This window comes from Vulpes lagopus, chromosome 15 (genome assembly GCF_018345385.1).
Source record: "Vulpes lagopus strain Blue_001 chromosome 15, ASM1834538v1, whole genome shotgun sequence".
Taxonomy (NCBI): Eukaryota; Metazoa; Chordata; class Mammalia; order Carnivora; family Canidae; genus Vulpes; species Vulpes lagopus.
The window spans coordinates 48,598,162-48,610,775 of NC_054838.1; the positions used below are offsets into that span (position 1 = coordinate 48,598,162).

Genomic DNA, 12,614 nt, shown 5'->3' on the forward strand with positions numbered 1-12,614 from the left:
TGACATTGAAGTACATGAAATTCTAGCTTATGACATGCAGCATGATTGAAAATCGAAAATGAACTATATTTATTGAATGAGTTTGATTCATGCATAACCATGACTGTCCCATCCGGATTGTCATCCCTACATTGGCCTATGCAAGAAAATTATGAGGTTCAGTTTTGAATTTATGAATCCACCAGCATTCACTGTCTTCTGAATGGTATGCCCGAATCCTAAAGCAGAGACTCACAAGCTTTTCTGAGAAAACTAGGATGTTTATGTGCATACAACATCAGAATAGAAGCCAGTCTGCCAAGAAGGGGAAGTAAAGAAAGCTAAGGCCAAATTTTATCACATTTTCTCTGATTTTTCCAGATCAAGCAGAAGGATGAATGAAAGTGTGTGATAATGGAAGTTGGATGATTCATTTTTTCATTCCTTCACTCATCAAGCCTTTATTAAGGATTAGGTAGGCACTGTCTCAGGCAGCAGAAATGCAAAGATCAATAAGATCCAGTACCTGCTTTCAAAAAGCTCATGATCTAATCCTAAAGGATGTTTATGGGAAGTAAATAAGAGAGAGAGAGAAAGACATGGAAACAATGCAACTCTCATGCCCATAACTTCAGAACACCTTGGCATCCTGATTCTCTTGAGTAACTCATGCAGTGCCCTATATGGGTATCAGTTTCTGTGAGAATGTATATCTGTACCTAAAATGTGCTCAATTTTCCTGAATTAAATAACAAATCAATAAGTAAAAATATTATTTACTGAATAAAATAATTTTTTTCTGGGCATAATCTTTTTTTAATATTATATTTATATTCTACCTATGAAACAAAATCTCCCACGATCATCAAGTTTTTGGTGCTTGTATTTTTGGGGTCCTTTTTGTAACAGCTTTATTAATGGCTAGAATCATTTCAGCAGTAAGTGACAATATATTTTTGTAGTAAGGGGTACACAGTGTCCCAGTTTCAATTCCAGACTTTTTGATGCTTATTATTAAGAGAAATGAAAGACAAAACAACTTGTCCCATTTTATGATGCTCACAAGACCCCTTTTCCTGGGCCATGCTCAAGACGTGCATGTGTGTATCTTAGACCTTTCAGCGGACATATAACTAAGAAGTTCATTTTAGATACATCACTAAAGCCATTTTCAGTTATTGTTTGCACTCAAAAGACACCAATTGAATGTTTCTCTATAAAATAGGTTGTAGGAAGATTTCTTAAGGGGGGACAAGATGAAATTGTTGTTGTTGTGTATTTCATAATCTGATTCTCTAATCAGAGCAGAAGACAAAAACAAATAGACCTACTCTTGTCTGATGATAACTCATGCCAGGCAGATTGCATTTAATCTGTATAGCAGGGGACGGGAGAGTAAGGGTGCATGCAGTGAAAAATGGCATTTCAGATATAAATTAAAGAGAGAAAAGAAGCCTAAATGAAGCCAGTCACCAAAAGGCTAAAACAAAGGCTATTTTATTTTCCACGTGGTGTATGGGTGGCAGCTGTTTTACAGATTCCCGTTGGCTTCTTATTATGACTATATAAAAACAAAAAATATTAAAAACTAAACAGTAATAAGAAAAAAAAAAGAAAGAAAAAAGATGCCAATTCTACTCTTCGTTTTCTGAAATTCTACAGACTCTGATTTAAATCAAATAGCTTTCATTTCCCTATTATTAGATTTCCTTTTAGGTTATTTTCATAGATTGGGAGGCTAACAAAAACTATTTTTGTTTTTCAAAAATCAGCAGATCAAAGGAAATTGTAAAAGTAACATTTCAGTTGCTTAACTCTCTCCTTCCCCTGTCCTATTGAAAGGCAACTATGGAGTTCTTAGCAATCAATTTACTGTGTTTCTTCTGTTTATTTGCTTCATGGAAAAAATGCTCTAATCCATACCACTTTTTACTATTTTTTTACTAAACTTCTTAAGCCATTTTATTTTCAGGAATATTAGAATACTTGCCTGCATATATTGTTTCATATACATAACAGACCAAAAAGATATTGATGGTATCTTTTTTACGATATCTTTTATCATATTCACAGTTATTTCCTATTTTTTACTCTTTTACATAAATCTGATTTTATGATAGCACCTCTAAACAATAGAGGTAAATAAAGAATTTTCTCATTCCTGAATCTAGCATCTTGAACTCCTATATCCATCCACAGTCTCACTCTCTATTATATAGCGCATATTTTGTACACACAAAGTATGCATAACAAACAACGAAACCATACATGAAGGCATCAACCCATTTAATTTTACATATGCTTGGAACATTTTTATTGACATTCTCTTAGAATGACCCATTTGGGAATTACTAAATTACAACACATTTTTCTTGCTTTTGAGCAGTGAGTTTTATATTAACACTTGACAATGTACTTGTGGTCTTGAGGTATTAACTCAATGAGTGTTGAACAGATAGTAAGCCATGGTCTTGCTTACTATACTAAGAAACTGAGAAATGTTATAAAGTGACTGAACACACACAGACAAAAGGAAGCTTTACCTAAGACATACTTAGCATTATAAAAATGTTTATTACTAATTAACGGCTAATTACAAAATTAGACTTTTTATTCTTAAAAGGGCAATTAAAGAAATCCACATATAGAAAAGAGCACAAATTGTAAATGTACAGCTCAATGAATTACCACTAAGTAAACATACCTGTGTAACTATAGTCCAAGTCATGAGACAAAACACTAACTAGAAGTTAGAGACCCACCTTGTATTAACTACATTATACATACCCTCCCAAAAACCAGTATCCTGAGTTCGGATTGGTTTTCATAGTTTTTGGAATTATATGGAGCCTTTTATGTCTTGCATTTTTTACTTAACAATATATTGGTAAGATTCATTTGTATTACCACACTCTTTCTCCCAAACTACATTGTGTGAGTATCCAACAATTTATGATTCTATCATTGATGGACACTAACGTTGTTTCCACTTTGGGTCTGTTATGAATAGAGCTGCCTATATAGATAATTTTGGGAGAATTATCCACTTGCAATATTAATTCTCCTAATCCACGATTATTGTATATCCCTCTGGGTTTTTTTTCTTTAATCTTTATTAATATAGGTCTTACAAATCTTTTCTTAGATTAATCCTTACTTTATTGTTTTGATTCTATGGCAACTATGACCTTTGTTTTTAAATTATATTTCTTTTCTTTAATTTTATAAAATGAAAAATATGTGAAATATACAGAGAAGCATAGTAAATTTCTATGTATTCAACTCACCTTCAACCATTAGAACTAATAAATTACACCATTAAATAACACCATTGAATGGTGTTATATATAACACCACTTAATCAATTCTTCTATATTATTTTGAAACAAATTTCAGCAATCACATCATTTCACCCAACATAGTTTATAATAAATCTCTAAAATACATGCTTTTAAAATTCACATGTTGAAGAATGCACTCAGTTGAAACAGCAGCAAACTCAAAAATCCCACCAAATGCAGCTGTTTTTAGATTAGGTTTTTCGTTGTTGCGACTACATTTATACTCACTCTCCCAGTTATTCTTCCTAAGCAAGTATAGTTTATCCTTTTTTTTTTTTTAAGATTTATTTATTTATGATAGACACAGAGAGAGAGAGAAAGGCAGAGACACAGGCAGAGGGAGAACAGGCTCCAAGCAGGGAGCTCGACATGGGACTGGATCCCCGGTCTCCAGGATTAGGCCCTGGGCCCAAAGTGGCACTAACTGCTGAGCCACCTGGGCTGCCCCATATTTTCAAACAAAAAAGCTATAACTTACCTGTTGCAGTTTCAGATTCCAGAGTAAACTCTCCTCCACTGTTTTTATGCTTTTAGATGTTTGCCAAGATTTTTCAGTTCTCACCTGGGTCAGGATCTGCATGACCACTTTCTTAGCCACCATTTATTTCTATCATTGTTTTTAATATCTCTCTCTAAGACCTGAGGTGTTATTTTCTATCAATAATTTGTATATCCTCTTCTTCCTCCACTCTCTCTCACCTTCTCTCTGATCACTCTTGATCAAAAGAGGTTTATAATTTTTTTAATCTTTTTGAAGAATTAACTTTGGCTTTATTCTTTTTCTTTATTTGCATTTATTTTCAGTTCATTAAGTACTGCTCTATCTTTGTTTCTAGTTTATTTGGGTTACAATGTACTGTTCTTTGTCAAGCTCAATTTGGATATATCACTGAATTGTGACTTTTGTCTGTTCTAATGCATACATTAAAACTATACCTCTCCAAACTCTGCATTCCTATCACCTTATACAGAGAAAACTATATGTGGTAAAATACAAAATAATTTTTAAAGATTAATGTTCTTCTACACCAAAGTATTAACTTTCATATCAAAACTTTTATTCTTCTATTTAATTAGTTTGTATTAAGAAGTTATTATGTTTATAGATGGTCTCACAAACATATTTAAGCATCTTAGTTATAATAAGATATTCCCCCAAATTTCTTTATTCAACATTCTGTATTTTAGAACATTTGAATAAAGAAAGGAAGGGAACAAACCTTTGTAAAAGATCTGCACTAAACTACATACATTAAGAACAAATTTAATTATATTTATAGCCAATATAATTTTTTAAAATTTTTATAATAAATTTATTTTTTATTGGTGTTCAATTTACCAACATACAGAATAACACCCAGTGCTCATCCGTCAAGTGCCCCCTTCAGTGCCCGTCACACATTCACCCCCACCCCCTACCCTCCTCCCCTTCCCCAACCCCTAGTTCGTTTCCCAGAGTTAGGAGTCTTCATGTTATGTCTCCCTTTCTGATATTTCCCACACATTTCTTCTCCCTTCCCTTATATTCCCTTTTACTATTATTGATATTCCCCAAATGAATGAGAACATATAATGTTTGTCCTTCTCCGATTGACTTACTTCACTCAACATAATACCCTCCAGTTCCATCCACGTTGAAGCAAATGGTGGGTATTTGTCATTTCTAATGGCTGAGGAATATTCCATTGTATACATAGACCACATCTTCTTTATCCATTCATCTTTCGATGGACACTGAGGCTCCTTCCAGTTTGGCTATTGTGGACATGGCTGCTATAAACATCGGGGTGCAGGTGTCCGGGCGTTTGATTGCATCTGAATCTTTGGGGTAAATCCCCAGCAGTGCAATTGCTGGGTCGTAGGGCAGGTCTATTTTTAACTCTTTGAGGAACCTCCACACAGTTTTCCAGAGTGGCTGCACTAGTTCACATTCCCACCAACAGTGTAAGACGGTTCCCTTTTCTCCGCATCCTCTCCAACATTTGTGGTTTCCTGCCTTGTTAATTTTCCCCATTCTCACTGGTGTGAGGTGGTATCTCATTGTGGTTTTGATTTGTATTTCCCTGATGGCCAGTGATGCAGAGCATTTTCTCATGTGCGTGTTGGCCATGTCTATGTCTTCCTCTGTGAGATTTCTCTTCATGTCTTTTGCCCATTTCATGATTGGATTGTTTGTTTCTTTGGTGTTGAGTTTAATAAGTTCTTTATAGATCTTGGAAACTAGCCCTTTATCTGTTACGTCATTTGCAAATATCTTCTCCCATTCTGTAGGTTGTCTTTTAGTTTTGTTGACTGTATCCTTTGCTGTGCAGAAGCTTCTTATCTTGATGAAGTCCCAATAGTTAATTTTTGCTTTTGTTTCTTTTGCCTTCGTGGATGTATCATGCAAGAAGTTACTGTGGCCGAGTTCAAAAAGGGTGTTGCCTGTGTTCTCCTCTAGGATTTGATGGAATCTTGTCTCACATTTAGATCTTTCATCCATTTTGAGTTTATCTTTGTGTATGTGAAAGAGAGTGGTCTAGTTTCATTCTTCTTCATGTGGATGTCCAATTTCCCCAGCACCTTTTATCGAAGAGGCTGTCTTTCTTCCAGTGGATCGTCTTTCCTCCTTTATCGAATATTAGTTGACCATAAAATTCAGGGTCCACTTCTGGGTTCTCTATTCTGTTCCATTGATCTATGTGTCTGTTTTTGTGCCAGTACCACACTGTCTTGATGACCACAGCTTTGTAGTACAATCTGAAATCTGGCATTGTGATGCCCCCAGCTATGGTTTTCTTTTTTAAAATTCCCCTGGCTATTCGGGGTCTTTTCTGATTCCACACAAATCGAAAGGCTCCCAGTGCTTCCCCATTGAGAATGATATTTGCTGTGGGTTTTTCGTAGATGGCTTTTAAGATGTTGAGGAATGTTCCCTCTATCCCTACACTCTGAAGAGTTTTGATCAGGAATGGATGCTGTATTTTGTCAAATGCTTTCCCTGCATCTATTGAGAGGATCATATGGTTCTTGGTTTTTCTCTTGCTGATATGATGAATCACATTGATTGTTTTTATGAGTGTTAAACCAGCCTTGTGTCGCGGGGATAAATCCTACTTGGTCATGGTGAATAATTTTCTCATTGTACTGTTGGATCCTATTGGCTAGTATCTTGTTGAGAATTTTTGCATCCATGTTCATCAGGGATATTGGTCTGTAATTCTCCTTTTTGGTGGGGACTTTGTCTGGTTTTGGAATCAAGGTGATGCTGGCCTCATAGAACGAATTTGGAAGTACTCCATCTCTTTCTATCTTTCCAAACAGCTTTAGTAGAATAGGTATGGTTTCTTCTTTAAACATTTGATAGAATTCCCCTGGGAAGCCATCTGGCCCTGGACTTTTGTGTCTTGGGAGGTTTTTGATGACTGCTTGAATTTCCTCCCTGGTTATTGGCCTGTTCAAGTTCTCTATTTCTTCCTGTTCCAGTTTTGGTAGTTTGTGGCTTTCCAGAAATGTGTCCATTTCTTCTAGATTGCCTAATTTATTGGCGTAGAGCTGTTCATAATATGTTTTTAAAATCGTTTGTATTTCCTTGGTGTTGGTAGTGATCTCTCCTTTTTCATTCATGATTTTATTAATTTGAGTCTTCTCTCTCTTCTTTTTAATAAGGCTGGCTAATGGTTTATGTATCTTATTAATTCTTTCAAAGAGCCAACTCCTGGTTTGTTGATCTGTTCCACAGTTCTTCTGGTCTCGATTTCGTTGAGTTCTGCTCGAATCTTAATTAACTCTCTTCTTCTGCTGGGTGTAGGGTCTATCTAATGTTTTTTCTCTAGCTCCTTTAGGTGTAAGGTGAGGTTTTGTATTTGAGTTCTTTCCAGTTTTTGAATGGATGCTTGTATTGTGATGTATTTCCCCCTTAGGACTGCCTTTGCTGCATCCCAAAGATTTTGAATGGTTGTATCTTCATTCTCATTAGTTTCCATGAATCTTTTTAATTCTTCCTTAATTTCCTGGTTGACCTTTTCATCTTTTAGCAGGATGGTCCTTAACCTCCACGTGTTTGAGGTCCTTCCAAACTTCTTGCCAATATTCTTTAGTATATTTTCTTTAGATCGTGGTGACAGCTTGTAGGAAAAATAAATACAGATTTATTTAGTAAATTTTATCCAATGTTATGTTCTTGCTGCATTTTAAATCTTCTCACCTCATAGCCTCTAAATACTATTGAACTGCTTCATAAATATTCAAAAGTGTAACTAAGCAATGTTTATCTTATTTGATTCATGGAATTGCGTTCTTTATAGTAAAATTACCGCTGGGCACAAAGAAACTAATATGCATGTAATCTAATAATACCGACTGCCAGTGTATATGAATATTGATCGTGAATAGCCTATTTAATAACTATATCATCTAATGCTAAACTCAGGAGATTAGGAAGCCGGAGATCAAGTAAATTGAGGCAAGAGAGACATTCTTGACTGAAACAAATTCATTTTCTGGGAAATGTTTTCCTTATTTATAAGATTTTGAAGCTCTCAGTAGAAGGACATGGCTACAATTAGGTGTTACATCAGAAAAGAGGAATATAAAAGGCAAGTTAAGCATTATTAGGGAAAATGTCATAGTGTTTCAAAGTTTATCTGAAGGTGAGGAATTACTAGAGAAAGCAGGCTCGAAATGAAATGTCTACCTCCTAATCCTCAGTGTACATTAGTTACAACTTTTAAATTTAAGAACGGCAGTGAATTGAGTAGAAGCACATAAAACTAGCTTTTCTTGATTTCTCTTAAAGTAAGCATGAAACCATAAGAGAAGAGAAAACCCTTACTGCAATTGCAATAGGGATATAAAACAAAATTATTAGCAGCATTTTCTAGTTTTTTCTTTACTTTCATCTTTGTGCAATGACCCAGCCTCAAAATTCCATTTTCTGGGTTCAAGTAAGCAATGAAATAGCCTCTGGCCTCCTTCCCTTTTATCCTTTTCTTCAGTGAAACAAACTACAGTCACTCACTTGAAGCTTTGTCTCTCAGATCAGGCCTGAGTAGATTTATGTGCGTTGCTTGGAGAATATGAATGGAGGTTTGTACTAACAACCGATAATCTAGCATCTACCTGCACAGCATAGGCCAATGGTCTGGAATATGCATACTGTTTAGAGAGTGATGTCTTCCCATTCAAACAAACTTTAACACCCTTTTAGAACACCATTAAAGATCAGTTAGGATTATCCTAATCATCCAAGGATGATTAAACAGAATAAAATTCTCTGAAAGAAAAAAACAAATGATAAGGCTCAGTATGAATTCCTTTCCATATCAAAAATTTTCTTGTAAATCAGAAGAAAAAATTAAAACATATTATTCTAGATAGTGATAAGAAAAAGGAGAACATTTCTTATGTATTTAAAGAGCTATCCAGAATATGAAGAGAATGTACAAAACAAAAAGTAATTAAATTAAAATATTCATTAGAAGCAATAAAATGCAAGTTTGATACTACTAAATATTCGAACTAGTGCTTCAGAGTACAAACTTGAGAAGTAACCCCAAAATGAAAACTTAATTAATAAGGAAATTTAAGGTGCAAGAGAAAATGGCAGATGTGAAGGACAAGAGAAATTTGGTCCATAAGCAATAGGTAACCTGTCAAGAAGATTGATTGATATAGAGCAAAGATTGATATAGAGCAAAAGCAGTAACAACAACAAAGAAAAAAAATCCAAAGTAAACAAACAGTCCCAAATCAAAATAACCAAAATATATACCACAGAGTTTCAGGAAATATTATAGTCTTACCAACTCTCTCTTTGAAGTGCCCATAACTAATCACCGTAACCCTAGTTCAAGCTATCTTCATTCCCTACCCAGTCTCTGGCAACATCTTCTAACTGCTCTCCTGCATCTACTCTAGCCCCTTTCCAATCTCCTCTCCATACTGCAACCATTGCCAAATAAAGTAAACAAGCAGATAAATTACGATAGTTTCATATAGTGTCATGATTACAAGTGATAATAACAAAACTCAGAATGACATAAAAGAGAGATGGTTTCTTTAGAGAAGTGGTCAAGGGAGACTTCTCAGGTAAACTGAACCATTGGTGAAAAGAGAGCCATTTATAAATTTTTTTTAATTTTTATTTATTTATGATAGTCACAGAGAGAGAGAGAGAGAGAGAGGCAGAGACACAGGCAGAGGGAGAAGCAGGCTCCATGCACTGGGAGCCCGATGTGGGACTCCATCCCGGGTCTCCAGGATTACGCCCTGGGCCAAAGGCAGGTGCCAAACCGCTGCGCCACCCAGGGATCCCAAGAGAGCCATTTAGAGAAAAAGATCTGTGAAAGAACTTCCCGGGAGATGGCACCAGAAATTCAATTAGGAATGTGAGTGAATGTCTGAAGATGTAAAATGAGGTTGGAGAAGGACATGGAGACCTTATCAGGTAGGGCCTTGGAAACCATGATAAGGAGTTTGGAATTTATTCTAAGTGCAATATGGAAGGTTTTTAACAAGGGAAAAATCTGACTTATGTACGTTTAAAAAAAAACAATAAAAACAACAGCAAAAGAACAAACTTTGGACTGCTGAGTGTATATTTTCAAAAAACAAATTTGATCATGTCGAACTCCCACCTTCATCCCTGCTTAAAATCCTTCAATGTGTTATCATTGTTCCTAACTTCTTTTTTAAAAGATTTTATTTATTTATTTATTCATGAGAGACACACAGAGAGAGAGAGAGAGGCAGAGACATAGGCAGAGGGAGAAGCAGGCTCCCTACGGGGACCCTGATGCAGGACTGGATCTCAAGACCGAGGATCATGACCTTAGCCAAAGGCAGACACTCATCCACTAGCCACCCAGTTGCCCCTGTTCTTAACTCCTAAACACAGAAAAGCCCCAAGATATAGCCCCATCCTTTGTCTCTTAGACTAAAATAAACCACAGTTACCCTCAACTTCCACATCAGCCTAGCCGGACTTTTTTCAGCCCTATAGATAAATTGTTCTCCTCTCCAGACTGCACACACTATTCCTCTGCCTCCCCTCCCTCTTTGCCTGCTTAACTCCTACCCTTCATTCTACCAATGCTCAACTACCTCTCTTAGTAAAGCCTTCCCTGACTAGCCTCTCTCTACTGAGACCTAGTTCATATCATACATCTCTAACAGGTAGCTTGTCAGAACCACAATATTACATTTGTGTGGTTATTCATTCAATGGCGATTTTAACTATTATTTTTTTTAATCAATAAACTTTTTTTTAAAAGCAGTTTTAGGTCTACAGCAAATTTGAGCAGAATATAAAGAGAATTCCCACATACTCCTATCCCCACACACTTACCACCTCCCTCACTACATTTATTAAATTCAAGGACTACAATATTGAATGAACAGTGATCACTGAGTGTAGTTAAAGATGTAGAAATAAGTGACTGCAGAAACTAAGAAAAAAGCTGTATTTTTTAAAATCTAACAGGTAGCGAAAATCCAGAGAAGATAAAATATTAGGGAGACTCCTTCACTGATTATATATATATATATATATATATATATATATATATATATATATATATAAAACTATTTGAAAACTGAGAAGTAGGAAAAAGTTCACAACTCAACCACTAACCATCTACTGCAAATGGCAAAAATGGTTTTCAGATCCTGCAATTTCATGTAAAAGACTTAGGTTGTGCGTGACATGAATATCCTAGAACCATCACACCAGAAAATCAACTATACTATATGCATAGTGATAATTATAATTATCCTGGAGGATCAACTTTGGGAAAAAAATGGATATTTAATAAGAAGAGCCATCCTGTAAATTTAGGTTCAAATCTATACTCTTATCTCAATATCTTACAGATATTAGCTAACTCAAGTCATGCTTCCTGTCTGCCACTAATCATATCATATGTCATTATAAATTTAAATAAAGTTTTTAAGAGACAAAATTGGACAATCAAAACAATATGAAGGATATCAAAACCAAGATACTAATTGATTTACAAATAACAATAATCAGAAATATTAAAACATTAATAAAAAATAATTCAAGTAGTTTAGTGATAATTAGTAGTTTAGTGATAATTCAAGTAGTTTAAAAATGATTCATAAAACTGAGGTAAGTAGCATTTTGCCTATTTTATAAACAAGGATATAGAAATTCAGTGGTTAAGTAATTTGTTCAGTTATATACAGCTTACAGATTAAAAAAAAAAGTAAGTTTCAAATATAGGCTTTCTGGCTCCCAACCCATGATCGACCTAGAGTTTGCAATAGTTTGATATATCCTAAACTCATAAACTATTTTTGGAAATGAAAATTTGTACAAACTATTTGAAAACTAATGTGACATTTTTTTATAACAAAAAGCCTAACAGTTTTTGTCATTTTAGACCCCATAATCTTCTGTGTGGTGTTCTATCCCGGAGAACTAATCCAATATGTAGAAAACAATACAGGTGAAGATATTTATGGCAACATTTTAATTAAAAAAGCATCAGTTGGAAAATACCCAAATGTTCCACAATAGGACGCTGGTTAAATAATATTTGATATACCGACATATAATAGAATATTACTTTGAAAAATGAGAAAATATTTATATGTAACTATAATGTTAGAGAATAAAAGTAGGACATAAATTATAGGTACATAATTATATTAAATATATGTAATGAAAATAAAAGAAGAGATACACAGACACAATTATCTGTGATAAAATAGTAGGTTATCTATGCTTCCAGTTTTAGATATTTATATATTTTTTAATGTTTTTAACCTAATTTCAAGTGATTTCATATAGAGTTCAAAGTGTATGGGTTGTTTAAATATATCATCAGGATGGAAATTGAATCATTGGAGAAAAAAATTGAATGAGGAAGTCTCAACCTCAAGGTGTGTGTGACTTCTGACTACTGTTATTACCTCAACTCTGATTTAAGAAGCATCAAAGAAGCACAATGTTAAACTCCAAATATTTTGTTTTTGTTTTTGTTTTTCTTCTTTCGCATCAGGGGAAAAAATGAGGGGGGCAAATAATCCATTTCACTGTAAAAGTAACAACTCTTTTAAAAAAAAAATACCAAAAAAAGAATGTGTGGATTTTTTTTTCTAGATTTTTCTGCAGGTTTTATTTTTTAATTCCTTTTAGATAAGCTTTTTATTTTAATTCCAGTAAAATTAACAGACTGACTTCTTATGGCTATGCTGGAAATGGCAGTCATGCCTAAGACTAAGAATATTTTAATAAAAAACAAAAACCCCTCACTGCCCACAATGTATAGCAGCAACCTTAGGTGAAAG

The 12,614-nt window shown here is 34.5% G+C and overlaps 1 protein-coding gene across 1 annotated transcript in view; it reads left to right on the plus strand.

The window, feature by feature from the left end:
* Window positions 1–12,614, plus strand: part of CNTN5 (contactin 5) — a 497,758-nt gene that overhangs the window by 470,000 nt on the left and 15,144 nt on the right. The gene's annotated exons all lie outside the window — the stretch shown is intronic.